This window comes from Oenanthe melanoleuca, chromosome 1 (genome assembly GCF_029582105.1).
Source record: "Oenanthe melanoleuca isolate GR-GAL-2019-014 chromosome 1, OMel1.0, whole genome shotgun sequence".
NCBI classification, from domain to species: domain Eukaryota; kingdom Metazoa; phylum Chordata; class Aves; order Passeriformes; family Muscicapidae; genus Oenanthe; species Oenanthe melanoleuca.
The window spans coordinates 189,731-206,415 of NC_079333.1; the positions used below are offsets into that span (position 1 = coordinate 189,731).

Here is a 16,685-nt window from a genome sequence, read left to right on the forward strand (position 1 = left end):
TGGAGCTGAAGGCGCGCCTCACCCAGTTTCGGTGATCAGCTCCCCTGGGTGCCGGCTGGCCCCGGGCGATCAATTGGGTTCCTGAGACTGTCCAGGAGACAGACGAGTGGCGGACCAGGGGTTCGTGAAGAGTCCGCAGGGAAGGACCACTGAAAATCTCACTGGTGAGTAAAATGGGATCCTCTGGGAGCAAACCTGGGAGGGCACCCATGGAGGGCAGCACAGGTACACCTGGGAGGGCGGCCATGGAGGGCAGCACAGGTACACCTGGGAGGGTGCCCATGGAGGGCAGCACAGGTACACCTGGGAGGGCACACATGGAGGGGTGCACTGGTGAAACGGGGAACCCACGGAGGGCAACACAGGTACACGTGGGAGGGCGCCCATGGAGGGCAGCACAGGTACACCTGGGAGGGCAGCCACGGAGGGCAGCACAGGTACACCTGGGAGGGCGTCCATGGAGGGTTGCTTGCACAGGTGAAACAGGACACCCATGGAGGGCTGGAAGGGTAGAGCCGGGAAAGGGCCCCCGGAGAGTCCCTTGGGGAAAGTGCTGGGGTCTTGGGACAGATTGTATATTCACTCAGAGGTAACTATGAAAATTATGGTAAAATATTGTTATTTTGTGTGGCCAGAGTATAAGCTGTCAAAGGGGCTTATTAAGGCCATGTTATATAGATGCCCTGGGGGGGCAGTAAGGGAAATCGAGAAGGGTTCTCGATAGTCCATGGCCTGAGGGGCAAGAACGGGAGTCGAGAGAGGGTCTCAACAGCGGCGGGTGGATGGAGAGTGTTTGTGCGTTAGAACAGAATTGGAGTGTGTGATAGATATGGATGAGGCAATGAGCGGCAGGACCGGGCACGGATATGCGGCACCGGGAATATGGGCTGGGGCCTGTGGGGCAGCCGGTGCTCTGTGCCGGGCTGTGCCTGACCCCGCCACCCCCGGGCAGGGCCGGCAGTGTCCGCTGGCCCCGGTAAGGCTCAGGGTGCCCAGCCGCCCGTGAGCCTGCGGGACGCCCAGCCGCCTGTGATGCTGCGGGCCGTGCTCGCTGGGAGCACCGGTGGGGGAGAAGTGTTTGGACTGTGACAGGACAGGCACAGGCTCTGGTATACGGTGTGTAATATAAGAAAAGGAGTACAAAAAGATGAAAAGGGGCAAAAGAAGTCTCTGGAAGAATTGGATAGAAAAGCAGAGCAGATATATGTGAGAAGGGATGAGGAAGAGGCAAAGGCTAAGGAAAAGATGATGGCAGAGTTTTTGCAGCCCCGGAGGAATAAACTGCAGGGTCCAAGGGGTCCCCCGGGACAGAGAGGACGGGGTCGGCCACAGGGAAGTGGCAGAGGCATCCCCTCTTCGGCAGGGGAAAGCCAACCCAAACCGGGGCTGGGGAGGAACCAGTGTGCTATCTGCAGGGCAGAAGGGCATTGGAAAAATGAGTGTCCGCAGAAACAGCTGGACCCTCAGGAAGAGGAAGTCCAGAGGATAATGGAAATGGATTGTTAGGGGTGCCAGGGGCTCCTATTCTATCAAGGACCCACCATTTAGGAGCCCTTGATAACTTTTATATTGAGTCCGAATAAAGAGGAGGTGTGTTTTTTGGTAGACGCACGGGCCTCTCGATCCACCTTAAATTTTATACCCTGGGGGGGAAAATTGTCAAAAAGATCTGTGGTTATTCAAGGAGTGAGTGGAAAGGATGAGCGAGTGTATTTTATTCAACCACTGTTAATCGATGTAGAGGACAGGTTTGAACTGCATGAATTCCTGTTTGTTCCTAGTTGTGATTGTAATTTATTGGAAAGAGATCTGATGGCTAGAATGGGAATGCAAATTAGTATCGTAAGAAGTGACACAGAGTCCAAAACTGTAGTATCTTTGTGTAAAATATCTGAGAAGGCTTATACCGAAATAAATCCAGAAGTGTGGGCAGCCCCAGGGAAATATGGAAAATTAGATATAGAACCTCTCCAAATTCCTTTAAAACAACCGGGACAAGTGGTATCTAAAAAGCAATATCCTCTTTCAAGGGAGGGAAAGAAGGGGTTACAGCCTGATACTGAGTCCCTGCTAAAAGCAGGTCTGTTGGAGCCATGTATGTCTCCTTATAATACCCCTATCCTGCCGGTTAAGAAACCAGATGGAACATATAGAATAGTGCAGGATTTAAGAATAATAAATGAAATTGTCAAACCAAGGCATCCCACAGTTCCGGATCCATATACAATCCTAAATCAGATCCCTTCTTCACATCGGTATTATTCTGTACTGGATTTGAAGGATGCTTTCTGGGGGTGCCCGATTACAGAAGATAGTAAACAGTATTTTGCCTTTGAATAGGAACAGGAGGAAGGAGGGAAGATGATAAAACAACAGTTGACGTGGACAGTCCTTCCCCAGGGATATACAGAGTCACCGGTTTTGTTTGGACAAGCTTTGCAGAAAATATTAAGAGACTTTACTCCACCCTCAGGAGTTAAGCTGTTGCAGTATGTAGATGATTTGCTGTTATCGGGAGAGCAAGAAAAGGTGGTTAAAGAGGTTACTGTAAAACTGCTTAATTTCCTTGCAAAAAAAGGACTTAGAGTGTCCAAAAAGAAAGCTCAGTTAGTAGAAAAAAGGTCAAATATTTGGGACACATTCTGACTGAGGGGTTACGGTGTATTGATCCAGAAAGAATAAAAGGGATTTTGCAAATACCATTTCCCCAAACTAAAAAGGAGTTACGGCAATTTTTAGGGTTGGTGGGGTACTGTAGAGCCTGGATTGAGGATTTTTCTGTTGTAGCTAAACCTTTATATAACTTCTTAACCCAAAACAGTCCTAATGTCGTGGTATGGACACCGGAAGGAGAGCAAAGCTTCAGAAAATTAAAAGACAAATTAGTTAATGCCCCAGTCTTAGCTCTTCCAGATGCAGAAAAAGAATTTCAACTACATGTGGATGTTAAACTGGGACATGCTAAAGGAATTTTGGTACAAGAACATGGAGGGACACGAAGACCTGTCGCCTATTTCTCTAAATTGTTAGACCCAGTGGCCAGAGGCTGGCCCCACTGTCTACAGAACTGTGCAGCCACAGCTCTGATGGTGGCTGAGGCAAGAAAGCTGACTAGGGGAGGGTATCGGATCGTAAAGGTTTCACATCAGATTAAAGCTTCGTTAACTGAGAGAGCCTCTAAGTGGATGACGAGCGCTCGATTATTACAGTATGAATCTTGTTTAATGGAAGAGAAAGATTTAGAATTTAAAAATGGGGAAAATTTTAATCCAGCCTCCTGTTTAAATGGCCCCGTAGAAAGGGGGAGACAGGAGAAAAGCCATGATTGTATCCAGGTTATAGATCTTCAAACTAGAGCTAGGAAAGATTTGAGAGATACTCCCTGGCCTGAGGGAGAGAACGTGTTCATTGATGGGTCGTCAAGAGTGATAAACGGGAAGCATTTTACAGGATACTCTATCGTGAGTGGGAAACAATTAAAGGAAGGGGGGAGGTTACCCCCACCTGGTCAGCCCAGACAGCTGAGCTGTATGCGCTGATCAAAGCCTGTGAGTTACACCGGGATAAGACAGTGAATGTTTTTACTGATTCTAAATATGCATATGGGGTGATACATGCATGTGGGAAACTGTGGGAAGAACGAGGTTTATTAAATTGTAGGGGAAAGATGTTAGCCCATGAGAACGTAGTCTCTCACCTATTAGAGGTGGTGAATTTACCAAAAAGGGTGGCAATAATCCACATTAAGGGGCATCAGGCAGGGTACTCAGAGGAGGCAATAGAAAACCGACTGGTGGATAAAGAAGCTCGGAAAGCTGCTTTGTTGCCAGAAATCTCTAAAATCCTCCCCTTACTCCCAGTAACTGCACCGCTGTCGGAGAAACTGTCTTTCCCACCAGAGGAACTTAAGATAATTTAAAAAGTGGGGCAGAAGAAAGAGGAAATAATTGGTTTACAAGGGATGGGAGGCAGTGGATCCCAAAAGTTCTGGCCTTACAATTGTTAAAACAACTTCATGGAGTCATTGGGGCTCTCAAGGGCTGGCAGAAGTCTGTATGTATGCTGCTGTGGGTCTTTTTGGCTTGGCAAAAGGAGCTATTGAGGGTTGTTTGACTTGTGCTAAAATCAATAACAAAATTACAAAGAAACTTGCCAGGGGAGGGAGGCCTTGGGCTGTAAGTCCTTTCCAGAGATGTCAGGTGGATTTTACTAAAATGCCCCGAGTGGCAAGGTTTAAATATCTTCTGGTAATAGTATGTCAATTAACAGGGTGGCCAGAAGCATTCCCTACTTTTTCAGCAACTACAGGATCAGTTGTTAAAGTATTTTTGGAACAAATAATTCCAAAATATGGAATTGTGGAAGCAATAGACTCAGGGGAACTCATTTTACAGAAAAAAAAAATTATTCAAGAAGTTATGAGTGCTTTATGGATACAATGGAACCTGCATACCCCCTGGCACCCCCAGAGTTCGGGTCGGGTTAAAAGAATGAATGGAAAAATAAACACCTTCTGAAGCTGGTGATAAAAAACAAGATGGATTTGGAAGGCTGTAAAGCACTGGGGAAGGATAAGGGTTTTTTTGACTTTTTATTTTTAAGCTGCCCTTGAGATAATTCCACAAGTAGGACACATGTTGTTCATGACTATCAGTGGAAGTGGCAACACCAAAACGGAAATTGAACTCTTTTTAGCAGGTTCTGGTCCAAATCTAGTAAAACAGATCTGGAGTGTAACTGCAGCTGGAAACCTCATGTGGGAGCATGAAAGTGCAAATACTGTGATTCCTATGGTGGGGCAACTATTGTTGGGGGACCACTAGGGCCAGGAAGCAAACTGTGTTTTGTTCTCCCAGTGGTCATGAAAATTGGGAAGGTCCCTTTGCCAACAGGAGCTGGGCTTTAAAGGGGCATTACTGGATTTGTGGCCAACATGCCTATCGCAGGTTACCCCCAAACTGGTCAGGGATATGTTATGTGGGGTATATCAGACCTTTGTTCTTTCTGCTACCACAAGTTCAGGGAAACCAGTTAGGAATCAAGGTATATGATGATCTAATTAGGGAAAAGCAGTCGATTGATGTATCCCTGGCTGGGGGGAGCACCCAAAAGTGGGGTGATGATGAATGGCCACCTGAAAGAATTATACACCACTATGGACCAGCCACTTGGAATCCTAATGAATTAATATCAGGTGCCAGAGAACCTATCTATAATTTAAATGGGATAATTAGGTTGCAAGCTGTCTTTGAAATAGTAAGTAACCAGACAGCTACAGCCGTTGACCTTCTTGCTGACCAATCTACTCAGATGAGAAATGCAATATTTCAACACTGGATGGTATTAGATTATTTGTTAGCAGAAGAAGGGGCTGTGTGTGGCAAATTAAATGACTCAAACTGCTGTTTGCAAATAGATGACAATGGAAAGGGGATGAAACAAACAGCAAAAGGAATAAGAAAGTTGGCTCATGTATCGGTCCAAACATGGAAAGGATGGAATGGGATATGTTTTTGTAGCTACCTGGTGGACTGTGAGTTAAACAACTGCTTTTTTTCCTTTTATGTGCTGTAGCAACTCTAATCTTATTACCATTCATGATCCCTTGCTTAGTACAATTTATTCAACATGTGATCAAACGGATGCAGGTAATAGCCATGCCTACTGATCCAGAGATGGCTACAAAAGGACAGAAATTAATGTCATTGCAAATAATTGCAAAACCAAAAAGGACACAGGAACAAGAAATTAAGACAATGATAGCTAAAGTTTGTAAAGACAATTATTAAAAATAAAAGAGGAAGGATTGAGAGGAATGTTGCACTTGTCTTTACAAACAAAGTGTAGATCTGTTGGTAGATAAAGTTAGCACCTAGAGATAAAAGAAACAATGGGAGGGATTATACTGATTGATGAATAGGAAAAGAGATTTGCCTTTACAAACAAACTATAGGTTTGCTGGTAAATGAAATTGGGTGACAGAAGATGAAAGAAGCAACAGGGGGGGAAACTATGAATTCTATAAGAATTAAAAATTAAAAGGAAGGGTTATGCATTAGAGGGGAATGTCAGGTGTCAGGCGTTCCGGGAAGTCTGTGCCTCTCGAGTGCCTCAGCCAATGGTGAAAGGAAGAGGGAAATGCAGCCGGGAAAATAGAATAAAAAGGGAGGCTGTGTCCTCCAAAAATTGGAGAGATCCCAGGGGAATGTCCCATAGCCTCTCCTGTGGAGAGTTAGGGAAAAGCGTGCGGAAGATATCGGGATGTACGGTTAAGATAGGGACCCCTCTCCCCTCAGAGATCCACTGCTCCGGATCTGAGCTCACAGCCGGACGTGAGCTAGGGGAAATGACCACTGCTATCTAGGCTATAAAGACCCTTGTAACCCCTCAATAAACGCCATTTGCTGTCCACCACATTGGTGTCCTGGAGCTGATGGACCGAGTGACCCTGGGATAGGGCCACCATGCCGGACTTGGATCGGGCCACCAGTCAACAAATTGGTGCCGAAACCCGGGAAAAAAGATCGGGAACCGATCGCCCGGATTTTGGGGTTCGCCTGACCAGGACCCGGCGACTGCACCGCTGGCGAGTGCAGTGAGGGTGACGTCCCCTGGACCAGCGAGGAGCATGGAAGCTGTCGCGAAGGTCGTAAGTGAAATCCACGCTCAGTGGAATATTGATTGTAAGCTTAAGGATTTTATTCTCGCAGTGCCGAGGTTGATTAAGCTGGGGGCCGGCCATAGAGAGCCCGGTAGAAATTCTCCATCCGGAGGTATGGGATAAATGCCCCACAGCCCTGGCTGAGGACACCATGTCCTCCGGCTCAGGGAAACCTCTTAAATCATGGGGCAAAGTTATCCAGGCTTTGCGGGCTGCTCGGCAGGAGCAAGAGACCTGGAAAGCCGCGCGAACTTGTTTATTAGCCACGCCGCAGCTGGGGATCGGGGTGGCTACTCAAACTGCGGACCCAGCCGACCGCGCGGACGCGCGGTCCCCGGAGCCCCCTCCTCACCCTCCCAGTTCGGACTCACCGCCACCGGAGGCGGGGGAACGCGCGCGGGCATTGTGGCAGGGGCTAACGGAGGAGGCACAGAGTGCTGCTATAATATCAAAGCTCGCAGCAGCAGATAAAAGATCTCCGCCGCCTTATGAATTTAAAAATGGCACCAAGCCTCGTGGCGGGGGGAGGGGCGCTGACGCGGGGGGCGGGCATGCAGAGGGCTCGCTGAACAGCGCAAGCGCAGACGAGCAGGGAGGAGGGACAGCCCCCGAGGTGGAGCGTAAGACCAATCACAGAGCTCATTTTAAATCAGGTCCTTATAGGGCAAAAACCGCCCCCAGCAGGAGGCGGGGGGATCCCAGGGGGAGGGAACGGCCCGGTCCCCGAGGGAAGGGGCGGGGGCGGAGCCCGAGAAAAAGGCTGAGCAGCCCGGAAACGTCCAGTCAGTCGACTTCCGGCTCTGACTCTGACCGGAGCTGGGACAGCCGGTCGGAGGGATGGTCGGAAGAGGAACCTGACATCGGCTGCAGCTTTCATGAGAAGGGAGCCGCAAAATATAACACCACTAGCTATAACCCTCCGGCATGGGTTAGGGGGACACCAGACACAAATCGAACCCCCCTTACAGACTGGCGTAAGATAAAAATAGCATGTGCAGAGTGGGCTCCGTCTGCCAAGTTAGTATTCCCGGTCAGAGTGGGGGGTGCTGGCGGAAACCAGAGAACGTATTCCCCGGTAAACCCGAAGAATGTGCAGGCTATCGTGAAAGCGGTTGCTGACAAAGGAATCAATTCTGCCATGGTTTCCACACTTATTGATAGCATTTTTGGAGGCGATGATATGCTCCCCTTTGATATTAAACAGACTTGCAGATTAATCTTTGATGGGGCAGGGATGATCGTTTTTAAACAAGAATGGGAGGACAATTGTGCAAAGCAGCTAGCCCTAGTAACTGGGGAGAACCATCCTCTGCATGGCTCCAGCATACAGAGGCTGATGGGCAGAGATCCAGCCATGATCACCCCACAAGCACAGGCAGAGGGCCTGCGAGCCCATGAGGTCATGACTACGACCCGTGCTGCCCATCCGTACTGCCTCTAAAGCTATAGCCAGACCATCACCATGGTCCACTATAAAGCAGAGCGAGAGTGAAAGCTTCACTCAGTTTGTGGATCGTCTCCAGGCAGCTTTAGACTGCTCAGCACTGCCCTCAGAAGCGAAAGGACCTGTGCTAGCAGACTGCCTGCGCCAGCAGTGCAATTCAGCCACCAGAGACATTCTAAGATCACTGCCACCTGGGTCTAATATCGCATGATCAGACATGTAGCAAAGGAAGAACACCTCGCTCCCATTCAAGCAGCTGTTCGCACTGCAATAACCAGTGTGATGGCATGCTCTTTCACTGTGTAAACTCAAAAAAAAAAAAGAAATCACAGCTAACCATAGCTCCAGACACAAAACACAAATGCTAAAGTCTACCTCCTCCCCATCCAATCTCCTAACCAAACCCACCCTTTCCAACCCATTCCTAAGCGTGTTAACCTTTTGTGTCCAAGTTCTCATTGTTCCCAGAGTCCAGTACCGCCAGGACGACGAGGTGTACCACCTGCTCAAGAAACCCGGCCAGCTCCACAAGCGAGAAGTGTTAACAGGCATCACCATTGCAATGCTCCTGGGCTTAGGAGCTACTGGTGCTGCCACAGGCGTCTCGGCCCTCGCAACACAACATCAAGGCCTGGCCCAACTGCAGATGACGGTGGACGAGGACTTGCAGAGAATCGAGAAATCCATTTCTGCCCTGGAAAAATCCCTTTCCTCACTCTCAGAAGTCGTCCTCCAAAACAGGCGAGGACTGGACCTTCTGCTCATGCAGCGAGGAGGCCTGTGTGCCGCCTTGAAAGAGGAATGCTGCTTTTATGCAGACCACACCGGAGTCGTTAGAGACTCCATGGCCGAGCTGAAGGAACGACTGAACCAGAGAAAAATGGGCAGAGAAGCTAAACAGGGCTGGTTTGAATCGTGGTTCAACCAGTCCCCATGGCTCACCACCCTGATTTCTACATTAATCGTCCCGGTCACTATAATCCTACTAACACTAATCTTCGGGCCTTGCATATTTAACAGATTGGTGCTATTTGTCAAAAAGCGTTTAGAAACAGTTAACATTATGCTTGTCGAACATCGACAACTGCTTTAAAGTGTGCCTGTTACTAACACATTTACAATTTTATACTAACTTTACTAACCCCCGAAAATTTGTGATATCTACACTTTATAATTTCATATAAAATTTTACTAATCATGAGAGAGGGGGGAACTGTGGAGAGTTAGGGAAAAGCGTGCGGAAGATATCGGGATGTACGGTTAAGATAGGGACCCCTCTCCCCTCAGAGATCCACTGCTCCGGATCTGAGCTCACAGCCGGACGTGAGCTAGGGGAAATGACCACTACTATCTAGGCTATAAAGACCCTTGTAACCCCTCAATAAACGCCATTTGCTGTCCACCACATTGGTGTCCTGGAGCTGATGGACCGAGTGACCCTGGGTTAGGGCCACCGTGCCGGACCTGGATCGGGCCACCAGTCAACACTCTCCCTTTATTCGAATAAAGCAAAAAGGACTCCTCTGTCTCCTTTTTGGACATAAACCTCTGGTGTTTGTGGATTGATTTTCCTTACAAGAGGAACAGGACATCTTTCAGGCAGTTTCACAAGCTCAGGGTTCTCATTTCATAGGGAATCTGGCATGCAACTATACTTGCTAAAAAGGGCAAAAGCAGAGGGAATGAATTGGAAATTACTAGGAAAAAATTACCCTTCTTACAGACAAAGTTCATTCCCTGCATGCCTCCTTCCAGATTCTTTCAGTCATCTACTGAGAGTTCCAGCTTGTTCTGGTGCTTTTCATGAACTGATGGTACTTCTGATTTACACCAGTGAAGAGATGTAGAATCAGCTAAACTGAACACAGAAACAATCTCCCTCTACCAGCCCATTTTCGTGTTCAAGATCACTTTTGAGATGTCCATGGGGGTGTTGGAATGATTATCACACAACTCTCCACTTCTAGCTGCAGGCTCTGGAGATTCTTTCCTTGCATTCAGTCAGGGTTGCATTCCCTAACAATTCCTGGTACCACCTCCTGTTTTCTTAGGTTAGAACAGTAACAGTGAAAACCTTGCCCACAGCAGAACTCTCTACCCCACAAGGAAAAGAAAGAACAAGTTGTCAAGTTCTCTAAACCTTTGTCCTGCTTTGCTGCAAGAGTCATTCTGAAGTTGGTGGCACATCAGAAAAAGCAAAAAGGACTGTACAGAAGATTCTGGGAAAACTGAAAACAGCTTTAAAGAAGTGAAATGAAAATGGAAAGAAACAATCCAAGATTTTTTTTCTCTATGTATTTTTTTACTCTCTTTTTCCATCTTGCACTGATTTTCCATCCCATTAATTCCAAATGGATGTCACCTCTAAGATCCATGACTTGGCAAGTTTTAGACACCATAAAATACCATGTGCTACATGGAGTTTGCCTTTCTCTTTTTTTTTTTTTTTTAAGCAATGCTGGAGATGCAAGTGCAGTGCTTGGGTCAGGTACAAATTCTGAATTCCCATTCAGGGAATGGGCTCAGACAGTGTTTGAGCCTCAGCAGGGACAATGTACAGCAGCAACCAAGGGGATTCCTCTGCTACTGTACAGGAGTCAAGACTCTGGATCTTGGCTCAACAAAGCAAAGTTCCCGTGTTTGGGCAGACCCAGGGGCTGCCAAAGGGGAGAGCGGGGCTCAGCGCGGGGGCAAGCAGGGAACGGACACACAGACAAGTGTCTCTGTCTGTCTCTTGACAAGCGGACAAATGGCCCAAGCACTTCAGTTGCAGCGGCAGCAGCGGCGGCAGAGCAGCGGCAGCAGCGAAAGAAGCAGCTTTTGTAGACCCCCTCTTGCTTCTCCTCTCCATCTCCCGCAGTTCTGCACTCTCTCCTGAAGTCCCGCACGCTCTCCCGCTCTCCCTTTCCCGGTGTCCCCCTCCTCTCCCACTCTCCCTCTCCCCGTTCCATGCTGGGCCGTGCCCGGGACCCACCCCCGGCCGTGCCACCGCGGTCTCGTTTCTGCCCGGCTCTGGCCGTACTGGCGGTGGCTCTGCTGGGCGGGCAGCAGCGCCTGGGGATGGAGCATCATCACCTCCCTTTGGCTCCGCCTGCCCGAGCCCGGCCGGGGCCAAAGCGGGCTCCGGGCCCATGGAGCACATACGCGGCGCGGCCGCTCCCGCCGCCTCCGCTGCGGCTCCCCCGGCCTGAGCTCCGCCGCTCGGCAGCGCGGCCGCCGGCCCCGAGCCGCCGCTGTCCCGTTCCAAAGAGCGAACGCCTGAGGCTGCCCGGCCCGGGGCGGCTGAGGGGAGCTCGAGGACCCTTCCTGGCCCCGGGCCGAGCGCTGACAGCCCCATCTCGCCGGCAGGGAAGGCGCAGCAGGGCCTGAAGGAGCGGAACCGGCTGGGTTCGCTGCTGGGGCCTGCGCTTGTGGCAGCGTCTGGGCGGCGATGCGGCCCTGGGACGGTGCCCGGGGAGTGGCGGGGCCGGTGGCGGCACAGGAGGAGGAGGAGGATGCGGCTCGGCAGGCCGGGCGGCGAGCTCAGCCCGCTACTGCCCTTGGCTTGCAGGTGGCCATCAAAAGGGTGCCACGGAACCGCGTCCGGCGCTGGGGCGAGCTGGTGAGTGAGCGGGGCCAGCAGTGATACCGAAATAATGAGAAAAAGGACTAATGTAGATATAGTAGTAGTCATGCTAAGGCTTAGAAAACTGCAGTTTTTGGACAGGCCCTGAGAACCAACCTTGTGAAACAATAGTCAAAGGAATTAGTAGAGCATATAGAACATTTAGAACTGTGAAAACAATAATCAAAGGATTTAGTAGAGCATATAGAACATTGAGAAACTTTCAAGATAAGGCTAAAGTATAATAATAAATAAAGGGTTCTGGTGATGGGAAAACATGCAAGGGGGATTAAGGGGGGTAGCCTATAGTTCTGAGTAGAAAAGCATGCAGAATTTATAACTTTTAGGAATGATATCTACAAGATTTATGTATCTATATTGTCTTGAAGAATGTGTACTTTTGCAAGTAGACCACTTTGTAAAAAGGTATAAAAACCTGACGGAAAAGGGGAACTGCGGGATCCTGACTTTGGACTCTAGTCCGCAGGCTTCCCCTGGCCCTGAATAAAGAACTGCATAAACTAACTCTGTTAGTTTGTGTTCTGTTTGGGGCATCGGGCAACAGCAGAAGAAGCCGGGGCGTGCCGAGCAGGGATGAGCCGAGGCCCCGCAGGGTGGGAGCCGCCAGGACCCTCAAGGGAGAGCAGACGTGGGGCCAGCAGAGCATCCCAGGCTGGGTGAGGGCTTCCCGAGCCCTGGCACGGCATCAGCCCCGCTGACGGCATCGTGGTCCTCCCGCAGCCCGACGGCACCAGCGCACCGCTGGAGATCATGCTGCTGGACAAGGTGTTCACTGGTTTCTCTGGTGTCGTCCAGCTGCTGGAGTGGCTTGAGCTCCCCAACAACATCGTGATGGTGCTGGAGCGCCCGGAGCAGGTGTCAGGACCTGCAGCATTTCATTCAGGCACGGGGGTTCCTGTCCGAGGAGTGGCGTGGGAGCTGTTGCGCCAGGTGCTGGAGGCCGTGGGGCACTGCACCAGCTGCGGGGTACTGCACAGGGACATCAAACCAGAGAACATCCCGCTCGACCTGGCCACCGGGCAGGCAAAATTGATCGACTTTGGCTGTGGCACCTACCTGCAGGACACAGCCTACACTCACTTTGCAGGTGAGCCCACGCAGGGATGTGCTCCTGGTCCTGGCATCTCCTGGCCCAACATCTCACAGCACAGACTGAGTGTGGCAGCGGGGATTCTCCCTTTTGCTGCCAGTCATGGCACTGAGCCTTCAGTCGAGCTGCTTTTGAGCGGGGGTGGCTTCCTGCCCTGTTGGCAGCCTTTGCCAGCCACTCTGCCCAGGACTGGGGCTGAGGCTGGGGCAGTCAGCCCAAAAAAACCGCCCCTGGGTGGGGGGAGCAGAGAGGGGGGCAGAACGTGTGCACCAGCCAGTTTGGTGTGCAAGTGCGAAAGGGCTTGCACTGCTGTGCTCACCTTGTTTGCCTTGGCCTCATAATGTTTTTTGGGGCAGTGCAGGCCGGGAGGATGAAGGCATGGTTTTGCCCTGGTTGCGAGTGAGTTTTTCCTTGTCATGGTTGGGCCTTGCAAGGGCTTCTGCTGGCCGCTTCCAACACTAGTGCCTTCTTTTCCTACTCTGAGTTTGTACTGATGCTGGCGAGTGGGCAGCAGAGCACACCATGTGCCACTGGGGCAGCCCCCACATGCCCAGGGATGCTGGGGCCAGGCTCTGGGAGCAGCAGCATCCCCCTGATGAACTCCATCTGTATTCCATAGGCACACCGTCCCACAGTCCCCCGGAATGGACCGACTTTGGCTGGTACTATGGCAAGCCAGCTACCATCTGGTCCCTGGGCATCCTGCTGCACCAGATGATCTGTTGGGAGCACCCTTTCAGGAGGGGCCAGAACATCAGCTGGTACCAGTAGCTCACACAGCCACAATGGCTCTCTCAAGGTGGATCCTCATCTCTGGGCACAGAGGGAATGCCAGTGCTGGGAGACAGCAGCGGGCTCATGAGCATCCTGCTCTGGCAGCTGCTGAGGGAGTGGCACATGTCCTTGCTTTCCTGCTCTCCTCCAAAACAAAGAGCTGCTGGAAAGGTTTAGGCACAGCTCTGAGCACATGCAGCATGGCCTAGGCATGTGAACAGTGGGGCAAAGGGGTCTGGAGCCTTCTCCAACTGACCAGTGGTTTCTGGTTTCCCTCCCTAGAGTGCCAAGATCTGATCAGGTAGTGTTTATCCATGTACTCCTTGGAAAGGCCTTTTTTAGAAGACCTGTTCTGTAGTCCTTGGATGCAGGATATTCATTTGCCACAGAAGAAGGGAGAGAGCCACAGGCACACTTTGATGCAGGGTCTGGTAAGTTACAGCTCCACACATGCCTTGGCAATCAGAAGGAGAGAACCCCAGACTTTACTGTCCTGCCTGTGTCACTGCACAGGGTCATCAGTTGGGAGCACGCAGCCCTTGTGCTGGAGCTGAGCTGCTCTGCCCAGCACTGGTGGCCACCATCTGAGCTGGTTTGGCTTGTCCTGGTTCACTGACAGCTGGGGCCCTGGGCAGAACACTGATAGCCTGGTCTCACCCCCAGGGAAGGAGAAGGAGCCCCTGGAGAAGCTGTAGCAGGTGGGGCTGCTGCTGCTGGAGACAGTGAGGACGACATCAAGGATGAGAACCTCTTCTTCCACCTGGCCACTGGCAAGATGAAGTTGATGGCCTTAGACTGGCACCTTCTTCAAAGCCAGGCACCACAGTGAATTTGCGGATGAGTCCAGACCCAAGGGGATGCTCCCAGATTTGGGCATTGCACAGTGTGGCTGGGAATCAAAGGTTCCCCCTTTGCTGGGGAGGATAAAACTGATTCTTCAGTCGGCTGCCAAGCTGCACTTTGGCAGGGCTAGGGGGATGGGCTGGGGTGGATACGAAATGGGAGTCAACTCCTGGCCCTGCCAACAGCCCCCAGCTGTGGACGCCATTGAAGCCTCAGGCTGAAAATTGCGAGGGCTTGAAACTTTTCTCATGCAGGGGAAGCTTTCCCAGGCTGAGACAGTTTCTCTCTCATGCAGGGGAAGCTTTCCCAGGCTGAGACAGTTTCTCAGTTCCTGCCTGAGCCTTTCCCAGGATGATAACACTGGGGAAAAATAAAAAGGAATTAATAACAAGATTAACACCTGGGCTTCAATGATAAACAGTTCTCACGGTTTGTGAGAAAGTTTTGTTTTCTTCAATTATCCAATGGACTGCTGTTCTGTTTGCAGTTTGCGGACCACACTATAAGAATGTGGTCCGGCCGTTCAATAAACCGCTTCTTTAGCCACCTAGCTAGAGGAGTCCGTGTCGTTATTCTGCGCAATACATCGCGAGTAGCGACACCCAGCACCCACCGAGCCCGGCTGGGGGCTGGGGCTGGGGCAGCCAGCCCGACACAAATAAACCCCATGGTGGGAGCAGAGGTGGGACTCCAGAACTGTGCACAGCTGCTGTGCTTTGCAGGCAAGGAAGGGCTTGGGCTGCTCCACTGCCCTTTTTTCTCTTTGGCATGCCATTAATTTTAGGGGCTGTGCAGGGGGAAAGGGAGAAAGCATGGGCTTCCCTTAGCCATGGGTGGGTTTTTCCCTGGCATGGAGGGTTGGGCCTTCATCAAGCCTCTGACAGAGATAAGATATTTTACTTTTTTTCTTGTCTCCCCTTTTTGTCTGTAATCTATTTTCATGAATTTGTTGTTTGTTTCTCTAAAGGAAGCATTCTAGGTGGTGTCCAGTGTGGATCAGGAAGTGCTTGGGACCAGCTGGAGCATGAATGGGCCGTGCCCTTGGAGAAGGCTGAGGACATCGTTTGGGACCAGTTTTTCTTCCAGCAGCAATGCCGTGAGGTAGGTCCCTGTCTTCTCGGCATGGTGGGATAAGAGCTTTTGGGAGATGGCAGCGAGCACAGGAGCATCCTGCTGAGGAGGTGGATGTGCCCTGGCTGTCTGCAGGCTGGGCACGTCCTGCCCTCCTGCTCTCTGCCCAAGGCAGCAATGATGGGCAGTGTTGGGCAGCTCTGGGCACGGCCAGCATGGCCTGGGCACCGCGGGAGCTGGGACAAGGGGGACAGGAGCCTTCAGCTGATGGGCAGATTCTGGTTTCTCTCCTTGCAGCCGGGCTCTGAGGATGCTGAGGCTGCTCTGGGCTCTGCCAGGGCTCTGCTGCAGCTCAGCACCAGGCTGGAATCAGCCAAAGGAGAAATGGTGTGACCTGCAGCAGAGATTTGCTTGAGCATTTCCGCAGTGCAGCTCAAGTGAACTCTGTGAGATTGAATACAACGAATGAAGGAGGAAGGGATGAAATTGGCAGTTTTTACAGGGCTTGCTGACACTAGGATGTGGAATGCTTTCTCTGTTCCTGTGAAAAATAAAGTGAGTAAGACTGCTGGGTTTTTCATACACCAGAACACCCACAAACTGCAGCATTAATTGAAGAGATGAAGGGGTTGTTAAAAGAGCAGTTGAAAAAAAAAGAGGAGATGGGAATTTATTGCAATGAAAATCCCATCTCACAAATGTGCTCCATACTCTTAACAATGGGAACACTGGGAAATGGAAACCCCCCCTGGATGTGCATGACTGCACCCAATTTGCAAATACAAATGGACAGTGAGACTTGGACTTCTTGGGAAATTATTCCGAGTGTGATGGCCCCTGACATGGCCACCCCAGAGGCTGCAGGGCTGGATCTTTGTGCATTAGAATTAGTTAAGATAAATCAGAAGCAAATGAGAGTTAACAATGCCAGAACAGGTATTCAGATTCCTTCAGAACACTTTGGTTTGATAAATGCTCAATCGAGCTCGGCCTTGAAATGTTCATGTTTTAGGAGGAGTAATTGGTGCAGATTATCAAGGAGAAAGTAAAATAATTCTGTTAAACATCAGTGAATAATTGGATTATTCAACCCCATATTCAGTTGTGGAAGGGTAGCACAGTTATTGACATTGCAGTTTCTAAAACAACTGTGAGAAAAAAAGAACATCCACATTAA

At 50.5% G+C, this 16,685-nt stretch overlaps 1 pseudogene; it reads left to right on the forward strand.

Annotated features, from left to right (window-relative positions):
• Window positions 1–866: 866 nt before the first annotated feature.
• LOC130259156 (serine/threonine-protein kinase pim-1-like) lies at window positions 867–15,033 on the forward strand (annotated as a pseudogene).
• The last annotated feature ends 1,652 nt before the right edge of the window (window positions 15,034–16,685 follow it).